The sequence below is a fragment of the Aegilops tauschii genome, chromosome 7, assembly GCF_002575655.3.
Source record: "Aegilops tauschii subsp. strangulata cultivar AL8/78 chromosome 7, Aet v6.0, whole genome shotgun sequence".
Taxonomy (NCBI): Eukaryota; Viridiplantae; Streptophyta; class Magnoliopsida; order Poales; family Poaceae; genus Aegilops; species Aegilops tauschii.
The window spans coordinates 570,866,837-570,889,811 of NC_053041.3; the positions used below are offsets into that span (position 1 = coordinate 570,866,837).

The 22,975-nt window shown below is 43.0% G+C and overlaps 1 long non-coding RNA gene across 1 annotated transcript; it reads right to left on the reverse strand.

The window, feature by feature from the left end:
* Positions 1-16,263: 16,263 nt before the first annotated feature.
* On the reverse strand, positions 16,264-18,179 carry LOC109774508 (uncharacterized). Its single transcript, XR_002235597.4, has 3 exons — positions 17,507-18,179; positions 16,441-16,520; positions 16,264-16,338 (listed from the first exon to the last, which is right to left on the reverse strand). It is a non-coding gene; the product is annotated as an uncharacterized lncRNA (long non-coding RNA).
* Between the last annotated feature and the right edge of the window lie 4,796 nt (positions 18,180-22,975).

Genomic DNA, 22,975 nt, shown 5'->3' on the forward strand with positions numbered 1-22,975 from the left:
TCCATTGGGTTGTTTAACCTTCTTGTGATCTATATGATATAAGCAGAAATAATTCCCTGCTTATAAAACACCCTGATGTACAACCTTGTCAGTGAGACCCTGTTACTATTGTTGATGACATTGCGGTAACCACCGATGGATGAGAACTTTTCCTATTGGTCCGCCTCGTTCAACGAGCAGGAAAATGGTTCTCTTCGTCCCTCGCCCTTGGTACCAACGTTGTTGCCAACATAACTGACAGGCTATCCTCTGACATGCCTTGCTATCATGACCGTGCAGGATGTCAGCACCCTTCCTACTTTGTAACCCACATGGTGGGCCCATAACCCACAGTTCCACAGGATCGAAACCTGACTCTCCTGTACATCCCTGTCTTCCAAAATTGTTCCTCATGCTTGGTTTTGTATGTAATTCACGAGCCACCTTCTTCTGATCTGTTCTGATATCAGATTCAATACTTATTTTCGATGCTCTGAACTCCTTTCACACTCCGTTTCAGACATCGAACGATTGCCTACCTGGTTGAAGCTTCTTATTGCACCTCACCTTGCTCTCGATGACTTTCTTAAATTTCAACTCGAGAGATGCCTCTATGCCACATTCATTGAGATAGCCCCAGGTACCTATCTTGTGTTGAATTCCGTCTTTCCCGTGTCTTTCCCCTTACTCCACCCCTTAAATCTCGGGACGAGATTTCTTGTAGTGGAGGAGATTTGTAACACCCCCAGTGTCATGCTACAGTAACCCATTGTGATTAAAGCAGATTCTTTTGCTAAACGGTGCTTGATCAACTTCAATCAAATATCATTTGAAATTCCACTTTGAAATGAAATTCTATTTGCAAGTGAAATATGGAGTTGCACCAAAGTTGCTGCAAAATAGTTCATCATTTAGCCAAAATTCCATAACATTTAATTGTTAAGGAAAACAACATCACCTAAGAGCTAAGATGGACTTTAGAAATTATTACAATGCAATTTCGGCATTTTAAAGTGCTATTTTATTTGTGAAAAATGCAAATGGATTCCTCTGGCCTCCAAACGTTTTTGTGGCACTGCCTAAAAATGCAAACTATTTAATAGGCTAAGTCCCACATTTTTCTCAGCTCTTTTGGTTACCCTAAATAGTCATTTTCTATCTCTGTTTTTAAATAAAAAAACTAACAAGAAAGTATAAAGGAGAAGAACCCGCCCTGCCGGGCCGTGGCCCAGCTAGCCTCTGGGCTTCCAGGACGGCCCAGCCCCCCCTCATTGCTCCACCTTATCCCCTGGTGACCAAACCCTAGCGGTTCACCCCCCACACTCGCCCCCACTTCCCCCACTCCTCGGTCTCTCCTCTCGCACTCTCGATCCGATCTGGATCGGGGCATCGACGCCAACCGCTGTCGCCGCTCCGACCCCGGCGCCGGTGCTGCCTCGCCGGACCGCCACCTCGCCTTTGCCACCCCGCCCAGGACTACCTCGACGACGTCGCTCGCCGTCCCCGTCTCTTCGTCGGTCGCCGTCGCCCCGCAGCTCCAGTGCCTCCTCGGCCCCTCCCCGAGCCTCCTTAAACACAGCTACAGGGCTCGGTGAGCTCCACCGTCCGTTCCCTCCCTTCTTTCTCTGCTCCTGTCACCCTGCACCGCTCCTAGTCGCCGCTGGACACCGCCCCTCTCGACGCGCCCACCGCGCCTGTAGCCGTGCCCGGCTGCGCACACCCGCGCCTCAACGCGCCCCGCCTCCACCGTCCGCCCCGCATGGACGCGCCACCCGCGCCACTCGCGCGTGCCTCGCCTCCTCTGCACACCGCGCCCGCCGGAGCTAGCCCTTGCCCCCACATCGCCACCGCAACGCTCTGCCTCCACCCCTTGGCCACGCCCTCGGCCCAGCTCACCGCCGACGCCCGTGGATGCTGCTGCTACCGCGCGCCATCGCCCTCTGCTCCACCGGCACCGCGCCGACAGCCCGCCACTGGCCCGGGTTGCCGCACCCGTGCTACCTGTTGAGCACTGCGTTGGTTTTCCCTTGAAGAGGAAAGGGTGATGCAGCAAAGTAGCGTAAGTATTTCCCTCAGTTTTTTAGAACCAAGGTATCAATCCAGTAGGAGGCTACGTGAGAGTCCCTCACACCTACACAAAACAAATAAATCCTCGCAACTAACGCGATAAAGGGTTGTCAATCCCTACACGGTCACTTACAAGAGTGAGATATGATAGGATAATATTTTTGGTATTTTTATGATAAAGATGCAAAGTAAAAAAGCAACAAAAATAACTAAGTGTTGGAAGATTAATATGATAGAGAATAGACCCGGGGGCCATAGGTTTCACTAGTGGCTTCTCTCAAGAGCATAAGTATTTTACGGTGGGTGAACAAATTACTGTTGAGCAATTGACAGAATTGAGCATAGTTATGAGAATATCTAGGTATGATCATGTAGATAGGCATCACGTCCGAGACAAGTAGACCGACTCCTGCCTGCATCTACTACTATTACTCCACACATCGACCGCTATCCAGCATGCATCTAGAGTATTAAGTTCATAAGAACAGAGTAACGCCTTAAGCAAGATGACATGATGTAGAGGGATAAATTCATGCAATATGATAAAAAAACCCATCTTGTTATCCTCGATGGCAACAATACAATACGTGCCTTGCTGCCCCTACTGTCACTGGGAAAGGACACCGCAAGATTGAACCCAAAGCTAAGCACTTCTCCCATTGCAAGAAAGATCAATCTAGTAGGCCAAACCAAACTGATAATTCAAAGAGTCTTGCAAAGATAACCAATCATACATAAAAGAATTCAGAAGATTCAAATATTGTTCATAGATAAACTTGATCATAAACCCACAATTCATCGGTCTCAACAAAAACACCGCAAAAGAAGATTACATCGAATAGTTCTCCACAAGAGAGGGGGAGAACATTGTATTGAGATCCAAAAAGAGAGAAGAAGCCATCTAGCTAATAACTATGGACCCGAAGGTCTGAGGTAAACTACTCACACTTCATCGGAGAGGCTATGGTGTTGATGTAGAAGCCCTCCGTGATCGATGCCCCTTCCGGCGGAGCTCCGAAACAGGCCCCAAGATGGGATCTCGTGGGTACAGAAAGTTGCGGCGGTGGAATTAGGTTTTTGGCTCCGTATCTGATCGTTTGGGGGTACGTAGGTATATATAGGAGGAAGGAGTACGTCGGTGGAGCAACGTGGGGCCCATGAGGGTGGAGGGCGCGCCCCCCTACCTCGTGGCTTCCTGGTGGCTTTCTTGACGTAGGGTCCAAGTCTCCTGGATCATGTTTGTTCCGAAAATCACGTTCCCGAAGGTTTCATTCCGTTTGGACTCCGTTTGATATTCTTTTTCTGCGAAACTCTGAAATAGGCAAAAAACAGCAATTCTGGGCTGGGCCTCCGGTTAATAGGTTAGTCCCAAAAATAATATAAAAGTGAATAATAAAGCCCAATAATGTCCAAAACAGAAGATAATATAGCATGGAGCAGTCAAAAATTATAGATACGTTGGAGACGTATCAAGCATCCCCAAGCTTAATTCCTGCTCGTCCTCGAGTAGGTAAATGATAAAAACAGAATTTTTAATGTGGAATGCTACTTAGCATAATTTCAATGTAATTCTTCTCATTATGGCACGAATGTTCAGATTTGATATGATTCAAGATAAAAGTTTAATGTTGACATAAAAACAATAATACTTCAAGCATACTAACTAAGCAATTATGTCTTATCAAAATAACATAGCCAAAGCAAGTTATCCCTACAAAATCATATAGTCTGGCTATGCTCCATCTTCCCCGCACAAAATATTCATATCATGTACGACCCCGGTTTTAGCCAAGCAATTGGTTCATACTTTTAACGCGCTTCAGCCTTTTCAACTCTTACGCAATACATGAGCGCAAGCCATGGATATAGCACTATGGTGGAATAAGGTATAATGGTAGGGGTTATGTGGGAAGACAAAAAAAGAGAAAGTCTCACATCAACGAGGCTAATCAATGGTCTATGGAGATGCCCATCAATTGATGTTAATGCGAGGAGTAGGGATTGCCATGCAACGGATGCACTAGAGCTATAAGTGTATGAAAGCTCAAAAAGAAACTAAGTGGGTGTGCATCCAACTTGCTTGCTCACGAAGACCTCGGGCATTTGAGGAAGCCCATTATTGGAATAATCAAGCCAAGTTCTATAATGAAATTTCCCACTAGTATATGAAAGTGACAAAATGAGAGACTCTCTACTATGAAGATCATGGTGCTACTTTGAAGCACAAGCACTACTAGAAAAAGGGCTATAGATGGGATTGACACTAATGGCGCACCATTAGTATATACAAGCACTACTAGAAAAAGGGCTATAGAGACTCTCTACTATGAAGATCACGGTGCTACTTTGAAGCACAAGCACTACAAGCACTACTAGACAAGCGGTGCGCCATTAGTATATACTAATGGCGCACCACCTTCTGATACGTCATTAGAGTTGAAACTACTAATGGCGCACCTGGCCCAGGGTGCGCCATTAGTATCCAAATTTTTTTTTAACTAGTGCGCCTGTCCAAACATACTAATGGCGCACCTGGCCCAGGGTGCGCCATTAGTATCCAATTTTTTTTTAACTAGTGCGCCTGTCCAAACATACTAATGGCGCATCCAGACACAGTGCGCCATTAGTAGTTGAAACCACTAATGGCGCACCTGCCCACGGTGCGCCATTAGTAATTATGTTTCAATTTTTTTTTCAAATTTATTTTATTTTTATTTTTTAAACTACTAATGGCGCACCACTCCCATGGTGCGCCATTACTAGTTGAACTACTAATGGCGCACCACTCACAGGTGCGCCATTAGTAATTTTGTTACAAATTTTGTTTGTTTCAATTTTTTTTTTTGAAAAACTATTAATGGCGCACGGTTGGGGTGCTGCGCCATTACTAGGTGAACTACTAATGGCGCACCACCCCCACGGTGCACCATTAGTAACTTGGCCCATTCCACCGAATGCACCCCCCTGGACCGCCTTTTCAGTTTAAAAAAAAAAAAATGATGAAAATGTCAAAAAAATAAAATGAAATAAGTTTCCCATGTGATATGTGGTCTAGTTGTTGGGAAAATTAACAAATATGAATTTCGACTTTATTTGCAAAATCTCTTTGGAATTTCTTAAAATGGGCATAACTTTTGCATACGAACTCGGATGAAAAAGTTTTTTATATGAAAAATCATCTACTCGAAAAGTTACATTAGAATTTAATCGGGGGAACCCCGTTAAACATTTTCAAAATCCTCAAAAACCTAACAGAAAAAAAGATACGGGGCTTTCAAGATCTAGAGGCAAAAAAATTCAAAAAAATTCAAACTTACTAGTGGCGCACCGGTTGCTAGGTGCGCCACTAGTAACAGAAAAAAATATTTGTTTTGAATTTTTTTTTCAAAAAATGATTCGTAATATGACAGGGAAGTTTCAAATATTTTTCAAAATTTCATCATACTCATGAATATGAACAAAGTCCTAGACATCAACAAGGTTTAATAGGATTGATATGATAGATATATCAACAAGTGGCTGTTAAGTGAGGTGGTGCTGGGGTTGGATAGAACTGCGAAGTTAAGCGTGCTCGGGCTGGAGTAGTGTGAGGATGGGTGACCTTTCGGGAAGTTTGACCACTTAGTTGTGATTTGACTTGAGATTAAGCATATTGACCCGAGATTAAGCCATAGTGACCAGAGATTAAGAAAAAAACAAAAACAATTTTGACAAAATTTGAATTTTTTTTTGACAAATTTGAAAAAAATTTAAAAAAAAATTGAAAAAACATTAGTAATGGCGCACCGTGGGATGGTGCGCCATTAGTATGCCAAAGCACCTGGGTATACATGGCCCCCTGGGAGGCATACTAATGGCGCACTGTTCTATATACTAATGGCGCATCTGGGGTGCGCCATTAGTATACCAGATACTAATGGCACACCAGTGGTGCGCCATTAGTAAAATATACTAATGGCATGCTACTAATGGCGCACCACTAATGCGCCATTAATGGCCAAATTAGGTGCGCCATTAGTAGGCCTTTTCCTAGTAGTGAAGTGTGGTAAAAGTATAGTAACATTGTCCCTTCTCTCTTTTTCTCTCATTTTTTTTATTTGGGCCTTTTCTCTTTTTTATGGCCTCTTTTTTTTAGTCCGGAGTCTCATCCCGACTTGTGGGGGAATCATAGTCTCCATCATCCTTTCCTCACTTAGGACAATGCTCTAATAATGATGATCATCACACTTTTATTTACTTACAACTCATGAATTACAACTCAATACTTAGAACAAAATATGACTCTATATGAATGCCCCCGGCGGTGTACCGGGATATGCAATGAATCAAGAGCGACATGTATGAAAGAATTATGAACGGTGGCTTTGCCACAAATACAATGTCAACTACATGATCATGCAAAGCAATATGACAATGATGGAGTATGTCATGATAAATGAAACGGTGGAAAGTTGCATGGCAATATATCTCGGAATGGCTATGGAAATGCCATGATAGGTAGGTATGGTGGCTGTTTTGACAAATTTGAAAAAAATTTAAAAAAAAATTGAAAAAACATTAGTAATGGCGCACCGTGGGATGGTGCGCCATTAGTATGCCAAAGCACCTGGGTATACATGGCCCCCTGGGAGGCATACTAATGGCGCACTGTTCTATATACTAATGGCGCATCTGGGGTGCGCCATTAGTATACCAGATACTAATGGCACACCAGTGGTGCGCCATTAGTAAAATATACTAATGGCATGCTACTAATGGCGCACCACTAATGCGCCATTAATGGCCAAATTAGGTGCGCCATTAGTAGGCCTTTTCCTAGTAGTGAAGTGTGGTAAAAGTATAGTAACATTGTCCCTTCTCTCTTTTTCTCTCATTTTTTTTATTTGGGCCTTTTCTCTTTTTTATGGCCTCTTTTTTTTAGTCCGGAGTCTCATCCCGACTTGTGGGGGAATCATAGTCTCCATCATCCTTTCCTCACTTAGGACAATGCTCTAATAATGATGATCATCACACTTTTATTTACTTACAACTCATGAATTACAACTCAATACTTAGAACAAAATATGACTCTATATGAATGCCCCCGGCGGTGTACCGGGATATGCAATGAATCAAGAGCGACATGTATGAAAGAATTATGAACGGTGGCTTTGCCACAAATACAATGTCAACTACATGATCATGCAAAGCAATATGACAATGATGGAGTATGTCATGATAAATGAAACGGTGGAAAGTTGCATGGCAATATATCTCGGAATGGCTATGGAAATGCCATGATAGGTAGGTATGGTGGCTGTTTTGAGGAAGATATAAGGAGGTTTATGTGTGAAAGAGCGTATCATATCACGGGGTTTGGATGCACCGGCGAAGTTTGCACCAACTCTCAAGGTGAGAAAGGGCAATGCATGCTACCGAAGAGGCTAGAAAATTGCGGAAAGGTAAGTGTGCGTATAATCCATGGACTCACATTAGTCATAAAGAACTCATATACTTATTGCAAAAATTTATTAGCCCTCGAAGCAAAGTACTACTACGCATGCTCCTAGGGGAAGGGTTGGTAGGAGTTAACCATCGCGCGATCCCGACCGCCACACAAAGGAAGACAATCAACAAATACTTCATGCTCCGACTTCGTTACATAACGGTTCACCATACGTGCATGCTACGGGAATCACAAACTCCAACGTATGTATTTTTCAATTCCACAATTACTCAACTAGCACAACTATGATATTACCACCTTTATATCTCAAAACAATTATCAAGCATCAAATTTCTCATGATATTAATTAAAGCAAATTGCCATGCTATTTTAAGACTCTCAAAATAATATAAGTGAAGCATGAGAGATCAATAGTTTCTATAAAACAAATCCACCACCGTGCTCTAAAAGATATAAGTGAAGCACTAGAGCAAAACTATATAGCTCAAAAGATATAAGTGAAGCACATAGAGTATTCTAATAATTTCCGAATCATGTGTGTCTCTCTCAAAAGGTGTGTACATCAAGGATGATTGTGGTAAACTAAAAAGCAAAGACTCAAATCATACAAGACGCTCCAAGCAAAACACATATCTTGTGGTGAATAAAAATATAGCTCCAAGTAAAGTTACCGATGGAAGTAGACGTAAGAGGGGGTGCCTTCCGGTGCATCCCCAAGCTTTGGCTTTATGGTGTCCTTAGATTATCTTGGGGGTGCCATGGGCATCCCCAAGCTTAGGCTCTTGCCACTCCTTGTTGCATAATCCATCAAATCTTTTACCCAAAACTTGAAAACTTCACAACACAAAACTCAGCAGAAAATCTCGTGAGCTCCGTTAGCGAAAGAAAACAAAAGACCACTTCAAGGTACTGTAATGAACTCATTCTTTATTTATATTGGTGTTAAACCTACTGTATTCCAACTTCTCTATGGTTTATAAACTCTTTTACTAGCCATAGATTCATCAAAATAAGCAAACAACACACGAAAAACGCAATCTGTCAAAAACAGAACAGTCTGTAGTAATCTGTAACTAACGCAAACTTCTGGAACTCCAAAAAATCAGCCAAAATTGGACGATCTAGGAAATTTGTTTATTGATCAGCAGCAATTAGAATCAATATTTTGTCACGTTCTGGTGATTTTTAACAATTGTTTTCGTGAACAGAAAGTTTCTGGAAATTACAGCAAGATCAAATAACTATCATCCAAGGAGATCCTATATGTTTAACTTGGCACAAACACTAATTAAAACATAAAAACACATCTAAACAGAGGCTAGAACAAAATTTTATTGAATAACAGCAAGGAAAAATATTGGGTTGTCTCCCAACAAGCGCTTTTCTTTAAAGCCTTTTAGCTAGGCATTGATAATTTTAATGATGCTCACATGAAAGACAAGGATTGAAGCACAAAGAGAGCATCATAAAACACGTGACAAACACATCTAAGTCTAACATACTTCCTATTCATAGGCATCTTATAGAAAAACAAAATATTATAGCAAGAAAAAACTAGCATATACAAGGAAGCGGAAAGGAACAATAGCAATCTCAACATAACGAGAGGTAATTTAGTAACATGAAAATTTCTATAACCATATTTTCCTCTCTCATAATAATACATGTAGGATCATAAGAAAATTCAACAATATAACTATCACATAACATATTCTCAACACGATCCACATGCATGCGAAGTTGACACTCTTCCAAAATAGTGGGATTATCATTAACTAAAGTCATGATTTCTCCAAGCCCACTTTTATCAAATATTTCATAAGATTGAATATTATCCAAATATGTGGGATCTAAAGTTGACACTCTTCCAAACCCACTTTCAATATTATTGCAAACACTATTATCAATCTTATATTCATCACGGGGCTTAAATAAATTTTCAAGATCATAAGAAGAATCTCCCCAATCATGATTATTGCAACCGGTGGTGGACATAGCAAAACTAGCATCCCCAAGCTTAGGGTTTTGCATATTATTAGCATAATTTACATCAATAGAATTTATAATAAAATCATTGCAATCATGCTTTTTATTCAAAGATCTATCGTGAATCAATTCATAAAGCACTTCATCACAATTTTCAGATTCACGGATTTCAAGCAAAACCTTATAAAGATAATCTAGTGCATCCAAATCACTAGGAATTGGTTCATCATAATTGGATCTCTTAAAAAGATTGGCAAGCGGATGAGGATCCATAGATATTAGCTTCTCTGTTTAGGAATAAATACTCAACTATTTCAACCAAATGAGCAAACGAGCCAAGTAAGACATCAAGGCAAACGAAAAAGAGAGGGCGAATAAAACAGCAAGGGTGAAGTGGGTGAGAGGAAAACGAGAGGCAAATGGCAAATAATGTAATGCGGGAGATAAGGGTTTGTGATGGGTACTTGGTATGTTGACTTTTGCGTAGACCTCCCCGGCAAGGGCACCAGAAATCCTTCTTGCTACGTCTTGAGCACTGCGTTGGTTTTCCCTTGAAGAGGAAAGGGTGATGCAGCAAAGTAGCGTAAGTATTTCCCTCAGTTTTTTAGAACCAAGGTATCAATCCAGTGGGAGGCTACGCGCGAGTCCCTCGCACCTACACAAAACAAATAAATCCTCGCAACCAACGCGATAAGGGGTTGTCATTCCCTACACGGTCACTTACGAGAGTGAGATCTGATAGATATGATAGGATAATATTTTTGGTATTTTTATGATAAAGATGCAAAGTAAAATAAAAGCAAAGTAAAAAGTAACGAAATAACGAAAGAACTAAGTGTTGGAAGATTAATATGATAGAGAATAGACCCGGGGGCCATAGGTTTCACTAGTGGCTTCTCTCAAGAGCATAAGTATTTTACGGTGGGTGAACAAATTACTGTTGAGCAATTGACAGAATTGAGCATAGTTATGAGAATATCTAGGTATGATCATGTATATAGGCATCACGTCCGAGACAAGTAGACCGACTCCTGCCTGCATCTACTACTATTACTCCACACATCGACCGCTATCCAGCATGCATCTAGAGTATAACCCAAAGCTAAGCACTTCTCCCATTGCAAGAAAGATCAATCTAGTAGGCCAAACCAAACTGATAATTCGAAGAGACTTGCAAAGATAACCAATCATACATAAAAGAATTCAGAAGATTCAAATATTGTTCATAGATAAACTTGATCATAAACCCACAATTCATCGGTCTCAACAAAAACACCGCAAAAGAAGATTACATCGAATAGTTCTCCACGAGAGAGGGGGAGAACATTGTATTGAGATCCAAGAAGAGAGAAGAAGCCATCTAGCTAATAACTATGGACCCGAAGGTCTGAGGTAAACTACTCACACTTCATCGGAGAGGCTATGGTGTTGATGTAGAAGCCCTCCGTGATCGATGCCCCTTCCGGCGGAGCTCCGAAACAGGCCCCAAGATGGGATCTCGTGGGTACAGAAAGTTGCGGCGGAGGAATTAGGTTTTTTGGCTCCGTATCTGATCGTTTGGGGGTACGTAGGTATATATAGGAGGAAGGAGTACGTCGATGGAGCAACGTGGGGCCCACGAGGGTGGAGGGCGCGCCCCCCTACCTCATGGCTTCCTGGTGGCTTTCTTGATGTAGGGTCCAAGTCTCCTGGATCATGTTTGTTCCGAAAATCACGTTCCCGAAGGTTTCATTCCGTTTGGTCTCCGTTTGATATTTTTTTTCTGCGAAACTCTGAAATAGGCAAAAAACAGCAATTCTGGGCTGGGCCTCCGGTTAATAGGTTAGTCCCAAAAATAATATAAAAGTGAATAATAAAGCCCAATAATGTCCAAAATAGAAGATAATATAGCATGGAGCAATCAAAAATTATAGATATGTTGGAGACGTATCAGCCCGCACCCGGCCTGCCATAACCGCCGCTGGCCGTGCCCGAGGCCGGCGCCCGGGTTTGCCCTTTAGGCTCCCCTGGCCCAATGACGTGTGGGGCCCCACCCCAGAACTTTTTTTGGTTTAAAAAAATAAAAATAATATTAATAAATTAATTAATTAACTTAGTTAATTGCGTTTAATTAACCTAATCAATTAACTAAACTAATTAAACATGTCTAGTTAGCCTTAGTCTATGACAGGTGGGACCCATTGGACCCACAGGCCAGGTTTGACTCTGGTCAGCTGGGTTTCACCTGCTGACATCATGGTGATGTCGTGGTGAAATCACCTTTCACTGTTCTAGATAATGTTCGATTTAAACAATTAAATAATTTTCAAAAATGCCTAAAACTTTGATAAATCATAGAAAATAATCCGTAGCTCGGATGAAAATGTTTTCTACATGAAAGTTGCTTAGAACGATGAGACGAATCCGAATATGCGGTCCATTTACCTGCCTCTAACTGTCTGAACATAGAACATTTCCCCTCCGGCCATCTATCTGACATAGGTCCGGAACCGGGAATACCTTCCCGGTTGAATTCCCCATTCACCTGTATCGTGCAGCACTACGTTAGAATACTCCTAGCGCTGCGTATTGCCATGTTATGCCTTGTGAGGCCTTGTTTGCTCTGTATTTACTGTTTCTTCCCCCTCTTCTCTCCGGTAGACCCCGAGACTGATGTTGTCCCTGTGATCGACTACGTCGACGACGACCCTTCTTCCCTTTCAGCGGAGCTTCTAGGCAAGCCCCCCCCCCTTTGATCATCCCGATATCGCCCATTCCATTCTCTCATGCTTGCATTAGATTTTGCTACTGTTATTGGTTGCTCCTATTCTGATGCATAGCCTGCTTTTGTAACCTGCTCATTGTTACCTACCTACTTATCCTAAACTGCTTAGTATAGGTTGGTTAGTGATCCATCAGTGACCCCCACCTTGTCCTTGTTGCCCCTGCTTCATCATTGAAGACCCGATCAACGGGATCGAAGACCAGGCCCCGGCACCGCACATCACTTTCCCCTTAGTTGCTCGACACTACTGGGTTACTATCGAGTGCCGAGGGTGAGACCTCTACATCACTTCTGATGTTAACCATGTAGTGTAACTATTCGGTCGTGGTCATCGGGGGTGATTCCGCCTTAACCACTTCCGATACGACTCTGTCGTGCAACCCCTCAAGTGTGAACCTCGGGGGTGGATCCTCTTACGTTCACCTTGATGATTACGTCGAGTGGATTCACCGGGGGTGATTCCTCAGGTTTTCCCCTTGATGTTTGGACACACAGATAATTGGACTTCACAGCTGTTACTTGGAAAGGCGGGTCGACCCTGAGGGGTACCCGTGAGTGATGTGGAGACGGGTTGACCTGGAAGGTGCCCGCGAGATACTTACGAGGCGTGGCCGGGCATTCTAAGCACTTGCCGCAAGTCCTTGAGACGGGGCGACAGGGTCACATCTTTCGTGAGTCTCTGCTTGTTACCGCGCGTTCCTAAACCACTACGATTTGGATATTTGATCTGAGGGGCCTCTGGCCTGATAGCACTAACCATCACGTGGGCATAGTATGGGCGTTCTGCGTCGTATGCATCAGCCGAAGCTTAATAGACGTCAGCAGCTGAGCGGCGCGCGCCAGGTTGGACTGGTAAGCACCTGCCTTTTTTAAGGAGGTAGCTAGGTCTGCTCACCGGCCGCGTTCGCAACGTGCAGGAGTTCCCGGGGCGATGGCCCATGACCCCTGGGGGCATAGGTTTAGTCCGGCGTGCTCACCTCTCTATTAAGCCTAGGTCGGGTTGCGGCGTATTGTTTGGCCGAGGCCGGGCATGACCCAGGAAAGTGTGTCCGGCCGGAGTTAATCGAGCGTGGTGGGTAAGTTGGTGCACCCCTGCAGGGAAGAAAACATCTATCGATAGCCTGTCCTACGGTAACAGACACTTGGAGTTGTATCCCGATCGATACAGCTAGAACTGGATAATTGAGATGAGACTTGGATATGAGGTGATAAATGGATAGTATGGCTCTGGGATTGCTTTCTCGCAGGGAGTCAGAAAGGATCTCTGGCTGAGGTTGATAACACTTCTACTACTTTACTTTATGCTACTCTACTCCCTCCTGTTGCTGCAAGATGGTGGTTTCCAGAAGATGCTAGTCTTCGATAGGCCAGGCCTTCCCCTTCTCTTCTGGCATTCTGCAGTTCAGTCCACATATACTACCCTTTTCATCAACACCGATGCATATGTAGTGTAGATCCTTGCTTCACTAGTAGAAAAAGAGGCTTCCATACGCCCCCATTAGTCCCCAAAATAATCGAACCGCGACCAAAGGGGACTTTAGTCGCGGTTCGGGAGGAGACCCGCGACCAACTATCTGGGCCCAGCGCAAGCTGGCGGACGGGAGGGGCTTTAGTCCCGGTTGGCCTGGCCAACCGGGACTAAAGGTCCTCAGGCTGGCCCGAAGGCCTTTAGTCGCGGTTGGCCAGACCAACCGGGATTAAAGGTTAGACCTTTAGTCCCGGTTGGTCTGGCCAACCGCGACTAATGGCCCGAACCTACCTTTAGTCCCGGTTGGTCTGGCCAACCGCGACTAAAGGGATTTGAGGCCTCATTTTCAAACTCTACCCCCCCTGTGGATCGACTTTTCAGTTTTAGAAAAAACAAAAGAAAATGATGCAAATGTCAAAAAAATAAAATAAAATAAGTTTCCCATGTGATATATGGTCTAGTTGTTGGGAAAATTAACAAATATGAATTTCGACTTTATTTGCAAAATCTCTCTGGAATTTCTTAAAATGGGCATTACTTTTGCGTACGAACTCGGATGAAAAAGTTTTTTATATGAAAAATCATCTACTCGAAAAGTTACATCCAAATTTAACCGGGGGAACCCCATTAAACATTTTCAAAATCCTCAAAAAACTAACAGAAAAAAAGATACGGGGCTTTTAAGATCCGGAGAGGCAAAAAAATTCAAAAAATTTCAAATTGTGGTCAAACTGTGGTCAAACAATGGTCAAACTAATTATACTAAAATATTAGTGTTACTAAATAATTATTTCAGTTTTTTTTAAATTTTGGTCAAATCTGGTCAAACTGTGGTCAAACAGTGGTCAAACAATGGTCAAACTAATTATTCTAGAAATATTAGTGTTACTAAATAATTATTGTTTTTTAAAACAATAGTTTCAAACTCAAACAGTGAAATGTGTCACTTCATGCTCAAGCTAAATTCCTGAGGGTTAATAGAATTGACATCCTACTATTGTCAGGAAAACAACAAGTGCAGACTTGGAAACGAGGGAGAATAGAACCCGGAAGTTAAGCGTGCTCAGGCTGGAGTAGTGAGAGGATGGGCGACCGTCCGGGAAGTTAGATGATTTGGAATGATGAGGGGTGATTAGAGATTAGAGGATAAATTGAGCAGTGATGAGGGGTGGTGATTAGAGATTAGAGGTTAAAATAATTCAGAAATTTGAAAATAAAAAAAATTAAAAAATTCGCAAAAAAACTAGGTTTAAACCTGCGGAGGAGGCCTTTAGTCCCGGTTAGCCACGAGAACCGGGACTAAAGCCTTTAGTCGCGGTTCGTAAGAGGCGCGACTAAAGGGGGGGGTGTCTTTAGTCGCGCATATTTAGTCCCGCTTGCACAGCCAGGACTAAAGGCCTTTGCGAACCGGGACTAAAGGCCTTTTTTCTACCAGTGCTTGCGAGTACTTTGGATGAGTACTCACGGTTGCTTTTCTCCCTCTTTTCCCCCTTTTCATTCTACCTGGTTGTCGCAACCAGATGTTGGAGCCCAGGAGCCAGACGCCACCGTCGACGACGACTCCTACTACACCGGAGGTGCCTACTACTACGTGCAGGCCGCTGACGACGACCAGGAGTAGTTTAGGAGGATCCCAGGCAGGAGGCCTGCGCCTCTTTCGATCTGTATCCCAGTTTGTGCTAGCCTTCTTAAGGCAAACTTGTTTAACTTATGTCTGTACTCAGATATTGTTGCTTTCGCTGACTCGTCTATAATCGAGCACTTGTATTCGAGCCCTCGAGGCCCCTGGCTTGTATTATGATGCTTGTATGACTTATTTATGTTTTAGAGTTGTGTTGTGATATTTTCCCGTGAGTCCTTGATCTGATCGTACACATTTGCATGTATGATTAGTGTATGATTGAATCGAGGGCGTCACACTATACGTACTCAAGTTATTTGTTGGTTGTATGCGCTCAAGGCACAATCTCCCTAACTGTAGGTCAAATGGTACTGGTTAATTTTCTATCTGCTTACTCGACAGCAGAACTCGGGGGATTTGGCAATCAACCGCTGACAGGGGTTTTCCCGTTCCTTGCTGCGAACACAAATATTGGCTCTACTTCAATACTCCTGAGATTTTTAAAAACCCACATTGGGACTCACAGACTTGTCATTAAACGACCGGCAAATATTAGTTTGGGCGTGAGTTTCAGGTTACAATGCAAAAACATGACCACACAGTCGTCACTCCTGCACCCGCTGTGTGCTGAATTCACACTACATTTCGGTCTTCCAGAAATATTAAAATGTAAGTAGATTTTTTCACTTAAAGCAGTTGTACAGCCTTCAGTTTCCAGTACTAATAAGATTACTAAAGCATTACAACATTACAAGGAGAAGGGTGATAAATAAAGAATATATACAGTAGAAGACAAGTATTACCCAATGTAGACAAGTATTACATGCATTCAAGTACTTCACATTAGTAGCCCAATGCCAGTAGTAAAGTAACATAGTATTAAGCTTAGCCAGAGCTAAGAACTGAAGTGTTTCAGAGAAATATACCTCCCCGAGCACATAATGTCTTTCAAATGGTTGATTAGTCCGAGATGTAGTTACATATTTCCAATCATTCAATTGCTTGACCTGTGATAGGAACCAAAAAAGTATATTAAAGTATAATGATTGGCTAGCGTTACAGACTAAAAAACTACTAGATTCTCCCCCTATTATCTTTCAAATAGTTACCTACTCAAATCAGAGATGGTTTAGAACTTGCAGATTTCCCATTACGGAATCTTGCTTGGCGCTTCAACTGTAGTAACAGCCTACATTTTTTTTATTTCTAGTAAAGATTAAACTTGGACAATTTGTTAAATCTCGCAGCCATGTCAACATCCAGCAATGGCACCCACAATACAAAAGTTGAAAATTGTATCCCTAATATACATCAGGAACTTGATTAAAAAGTATGTGATTCACGATGTTGCCGTCGTCGAGGGTGAAGAACATGTCCATGTTCAGATATGCCTTGCTACTCACCATCCTTACGAGCCTAACTTGTAGACCACCCAACCATCATGTAAGAAGCCATATCTATAACCTTTCATTTTTGTTTACATCAGCTGAACAATATTCTCAAACAAACCTACTGGTAACTGGCACATTGTGCTTCTTTACATTGTAGCCTTGGTTAAGTTCACCTTAATGGTGTAGGCAAAATACAACTTATGTTAAAAAAAGGTATCAAAATACTCCGGATATGTTATTTCAATTTGGAATAAATTCCGTGGCAGCTGAGTAATAAGCATACAGATTGTTCGTGAACTCGACGCCAAAAATGTTAGAGCAAGCAGGGTGTCGACGTCATGTCCCCGTCAGCCAAGTCCCTTAATTGGTATACTAAAATGTGTATACATTCAAAAAAATTAGAGCAAGCACACATTCTTCCTTGGCAATCAAATGGACTACATAGCTAACCAAATTAACGATCCACGAATCTTAGGAAAGACCGGTGGGTTTCTAGCCGCTAATCCTTCTTATGTTATTGTTTTTCTTCTCTGTTTTGATCAATCAGCGGTCCGGCAGGTGGTAAACATATTCTGAATATTTCATTCGTTAATCAGAAGTTCAGAACTAACCGTTGGAACATATATGTGGGATCGACATGATGAATATATGCCCATTCTTGGAGTAGGTCGCGGCACATAAAGCAATAAATGGCAGATAATATCTTTATTGATATATCAAACCATGTGTACATGATTGTGCGAGGAGCTTTGACTGAGTGAATGAATTGCTGCATAGTGTATACCTTCTTCACATGATGATTGTCAGTGTCTGTCCTTCCCATCAGGAGATCCTTCCCGTCAATTATCTGCACACAACGCTCTGGTGTAGGTTACAGTTCAGAACAACAGCTATGCTAAACGAGACATCATGTCATTTCTAGCCACACATCATCTTTGGTTATTAGGCCGAAACTGTCCAGCAAACTGGACCTCGTAGTTCCTAGTTCACAAGCACACAAAACTTAAGATACTGCGCTTGCATGTGCAAAAGTAACCCGACGAGTATTGCATTACCTTTCATTACATTGTGGGCATTCAAAAGCCATCACAACGACCTGCAAATTTACAAACGCATATCTACCTCCGTTTTAAAATCAAAACAATAAGCTTTCGCAACGAGAACAGAGTGCGATGAACCTTATCTCCTGGAAGTTGGGAATCATAGTCAGCAGCAACCTCATGGTGCCCTGACCAAAAGAAAGTACGCATCAAAATTCACAATGAGTCAAGTCGAAACAAAAGGGGATGGGGTTAGGAGCTGTGCCACAGATCAAGGCACTTATACTCTCGCCGCAGCGCATGCAGAGAGACTCAGAGACTCGATTCCGTGAAGCGTCTCATCGCTGCTTAGGCATCCGCAGAGGAGCGGAGGTCCGTCACAACGCGGCCTTCTCTGACTCTGCTGCAAGCTCGCCATGTTGCCAAAATCCTAGAAGGCACTACAAGATAAAAAAATAGATTTGTAATTAAAATAAATTTAGTTGTGAGATGTGAATATATTAAAAATCGAAAGCTTGCAAGAATAGAGATGGTCACATGGAACATACCGAATACCAATAGCGCACTAAAGACAATCACGAGGCAAATGCCCTTTCCGAGACCTCATTGCAGTAAATGTTCAAATAATATCCTTATCATCAACTGACTTGACTACCTCCTGCTCATTGTAACTTGTAACACATGACTTGAACCATTCATTATTGATCTTGTTACGCAGTTTGCCCCTGTTAAAATAAGATCACAATTTGCTCTTTGTTAGTGCTCGACAGAAAAACAAAAGTGTGCATAAAACTTTAGAAAAAGACAAATAAAAAATACAGTCATGCAAACTTAAATAAAATGAGATGTTTGGCTTGACAGAACAAGGATTACAGGATCAGGAAAACCAGCTTTATCGACAAACTTAAATAAAGTAGATACTTGGTTGCAGCTAAAACAGAATCAAGTGCTGTCGAGCCCTCCAGTACAGTTTTCGGTTGGAAAGACAACTCAACCAAGGGATTAGCTAACACAGGTGCGAAATTCACAAGACAGCATTAGCTCTGAAAGAAAAATATCTATACAAACGTACATATATTACAGAGATATCATTAGTTCATTAGTTCTGAAGATCATACACAGTGACAATACAATGGATATCAGAAAGGAAAACACTTACAGAGCCAGTCTGAATAGTGAATAGTATATGCAGTAATGCAGATGGCACCAAAGTATGAAGCAAGTCTGGGATAATTTAGCAGGAGATCTCAAAGAAATATGGCATGAAGAAAAATAATAAACAACAGTCAGCTTCATGCAAGAAACTTGCATCTGGAGTAACATCAATAGTAGTTACTAAAGGTTGACCAACTATTCTTGCCCGCTCCACACAACTGCAGCACTATTAAACTCTTGTTGCATTTGAAAGCTCTATTCTTTTAGTTTTACTCGATTTTCAAAGCAAGCCGGTTGATAGTGTAGCGCTGAGATTCCAACACTACATGGACCAAGTAAACCAAAGTAAGCTAGCTATGACTATAAAAGTTACTTGTAAATTTGACTGCCTATCATGTCTGAATTACATATATTTTCACCAGCTTGGCAAACTAAGTAAATACATCTACGGCAGTGTTACTTTCTCAATACTTGAACCAAGAAGATACAGTCTGATATCAGAGAAATAACATTAACCTTCCACTTCGCAACAGGATTTTATTGAAATCGTAAACCCAAGAGCACCACCAAAGCAAACAACTACCAGAAACGGCCCTACCTATCTGATCTCTAGTCCTGCAGCTACATGTCATGACCGCCGCTAGTGATGGAGGCACGGTCGTCGTCATCATCTCCACCGGAGGCGTCTCCTTCCTCCTCCGTGCAGGTTCTCGCCTACAAGTCTCCCCCTGCCTGCCCCCCTCCCCCCTCCGCAGCCGCCGCACGATGGCCACGTGATCGTTGTCAGCTTCATGGGCGGTAGAGGCAGGGACCCGCCACCCGTTCCGGAATCACGGCGATTCCCAGGAAGTGCTTGGCTTGCTTGTTGTCCATTCATACGGCTCTACGTCGCAACCACTATCATCAATGGAGCCACGACAGTCGTCCTCTCCGTCTCAGGCTCAGATATACATGAGCTAGATAAATCCTTATTACTCTCCACAAGCAACATAGTCAATGACACATATAGGAGCAAGCTATATCACACATTATTCTCAGGAGCTAGTTAAGTTACCAACAATCATTTATTATTAACCTCAAGACTATAATTCAAAGAGCATAAAAATGAGGAAAATCTGAACAAACATAACCATTTGGATTTTGGACACTGCTAAGATCAATATTCAGATATCTTGATGTTTAAAAAAGCCTATCAATGCTTTTGGAATAGTTATGGTCTGGTCAGAATGGCCATTTGTTATGAGATTTGAGCAATACACAGTATATTCTCATATGGCAACGTGTACATGAACACCAACCTGCTGAGATCAATTTTTTTTTGCGAACGTACTTGCTGAAGAATATGCAGTCTGCAAGACTACAATCAAAACATTGTGTATCTCACTTAAGCTTTACATATTACCGAAGAATATTGTATCTCGGTCTTTTGTCAGCAACATCTAAGATTTCATAAGCTATGACAGTAAAAGACCAACAAGTGCAATAATTGGAACATGGAAGAAGCTTACGTGGACATGATGCCATCGGGTTGTATGCCAAGATCGTGGTTGTAGAGCTCCCTCTATCTCCCTTGCCAAGCTCTCCCTCTGACCAGCAGTAGAACAGCTGCTCCTACTGCTTTTGAACTCTCCTTCCACGCAAATCAGTTGGCGGCGTCACTACTAGGAAAAGGGCTGTTAGTGGCGCAACTGTTTTGGCCATTAATGACGCACTACAGGTGCGCAACTATCATCACGCCATTAGTAACCAATACTAATGGCGCACCCCTGGTGCGCCATTAGTATACCAGACAGTAGTGGCGTACCAGGCAGTGCGTCATTAGTATGTCCCCTGGTGCGCCATTAGTATGCCTCCCAGGGGGCCATATTTACCTTGTGCTCTGGGTTACTAATGGCGCACTAATAGATAATGCGCCACTAGTATTTTTTATAGCAGTGTGCCACTAATGTGCTGTATGGTGCGCCACTAGTATGAATATTAGGAATTTTTCTTTTCTTTTCTGATATTTGCACAGGTTACAGAATATATTGCTGCACAGAATATAGACAGCAAAACATATAAACAGCAGATTCATCGAATACAATAGAAGATTAGTCTCCGAATACAATTCATCATATTAGCTAGTCTCCGAATTCAAAATACCGAACAAAGTTAGAACATTACAAGTCTCGAGACCGCGAGTAGCGAGTTTGTCTTCACATTACAAGTCGATATCGATCATCTAAACTACCATCACATAGAAGAGAGCTACGGTCATCACGATGAGCATCATCGCGCTGAAACTGGTCTTCATCCGGTTCCTCCTCCGCTCCCTCCTCTCTCCCGCTAGATAGCGCGCGTATCTAGCTTCCGCCTCCGCCCTAGTGGTGTACCCTTTGTAACTGTTACCGCTGAAACGGTGAACCTGTCTCCGACACTCCTCCCAGTCGTCGTAGACTCCGGGAACCTTACCCTTGTACACGACATACGACGGCATCTCTATGCACTATCCAAACAAAACGTTAGTAGCAATTCACAGACAATACATAAGCAATATATAAGTATGCAACAAAAGTATCGGAAGAGAAAAGCAAGACATTAATAGCACGATTCATGGTCCTACTAATAAATAGCATCGATTACATATAAGTTGAGTGACTGTCCAAACCAAAGAGACATACAAGTTCATTAAAGTTTAATTACAACATGAGCTAATCGATATTTCAGAACTACATAGCATCAGTACTTTCGACTCGACTCAGGGACCGGAGCATGGATGAAGCCGTCGTCTGTCGTGATGGTCATGAAATCGCGGGCGTTGTCAGCCTGCATTTGTAGCGTTGTTTCTATCTCACTGTTGGACGGTTGATATCTGAGGTAGAACTACCCTGAGGTACGAAGGACATCTTGATGGATGATTTCCGCAAACTCCGACTGGATGCGAAAGAATTCTTGTCTGATGTCCGCATCCTGGATTGCCGACAAGCGTGCGGCCCAATGTTTGAGATTATTTGGTAGCAGAAGGTGATTATGGTCCCGTACGATCGCCCGCATGTGATGGAGGGCGTAGTAGGCATCCTTCTGACCGCCAGGCGGCTGCTTGACACAGGGGAACGTCGTATTGTGGGTGAACACATGCTTGCCGTACCTACGAACTGGCCTACTGAAGGTGCCTCCAGATCTGGCGTAGCCGGGGAGAACATCATCAAGAAATTTCTTGATATTTGTGTAGTCTTTCTTCGACTGACGGTCCGAGTCGAAATACGTGGCCATGGAATATTTCGGGCTTAAGAGGATGAGTGTGCAATGTGTGTCACTGCACGAAACACGGAATGTTAGAAAAAAAAGAAAGATCGAAAGCTAAGAAATCATATGTTACGGGGCGGTGAGGGGATGACTTACTCAGGAAAGTAAGGCACGAGGAAGTTATCCTTATCTGGTTTGCCAGAATGACGCCTTCGAGGTATGAACTCGCGACTTGCCGGTCCCCAGCGCTGCCCAAGATCTTGGCACGCATGTAGAAGGGGTCGACTATCACGATGCCCGGGGTCTTGTCTCTAATGATCCGCATCTCCATACTCAGCGAAAATAGCCGATCGAAGGTGTAGTGCAGCGGATGAAGGTTAAACATAGCGAAGATGTCATCAAACCGCAGGACGATCATACCCCCGATGGAGCTATCCGCAAAGCCCTTGCCCTCTGGCACCTTGGCCACGAAAACCGGGTATGCCACATCATTCTCGGAGAGACGCCGCTTCTACAAAGAAAGAACACTGTCATGCAGACTCCGCATAGCATCGGTTGCAGCATTGAGCAGATTAGTCGGTAGCATCGGCCTACCCGTCACATGCACCCTCCTCGAGATATCCTTAGGTGAAGGTGGACCGTCCTGAGCACGGATCGTACTCGGTGCCGGCTGGCTCGCACCCTTGTTAGTCTTTCTTTTCCGTACCTTCTTCCTCTGCTGTAATGGGATCGAGTTCTGCTCAGAGACCACCTTCTTGAGTGTGTTGGGGCTGATAATATTTCGCACCTTGGCTATCTCAGGCTCGGTGAAGGCGGCAGCTGGAGGCGTCTCC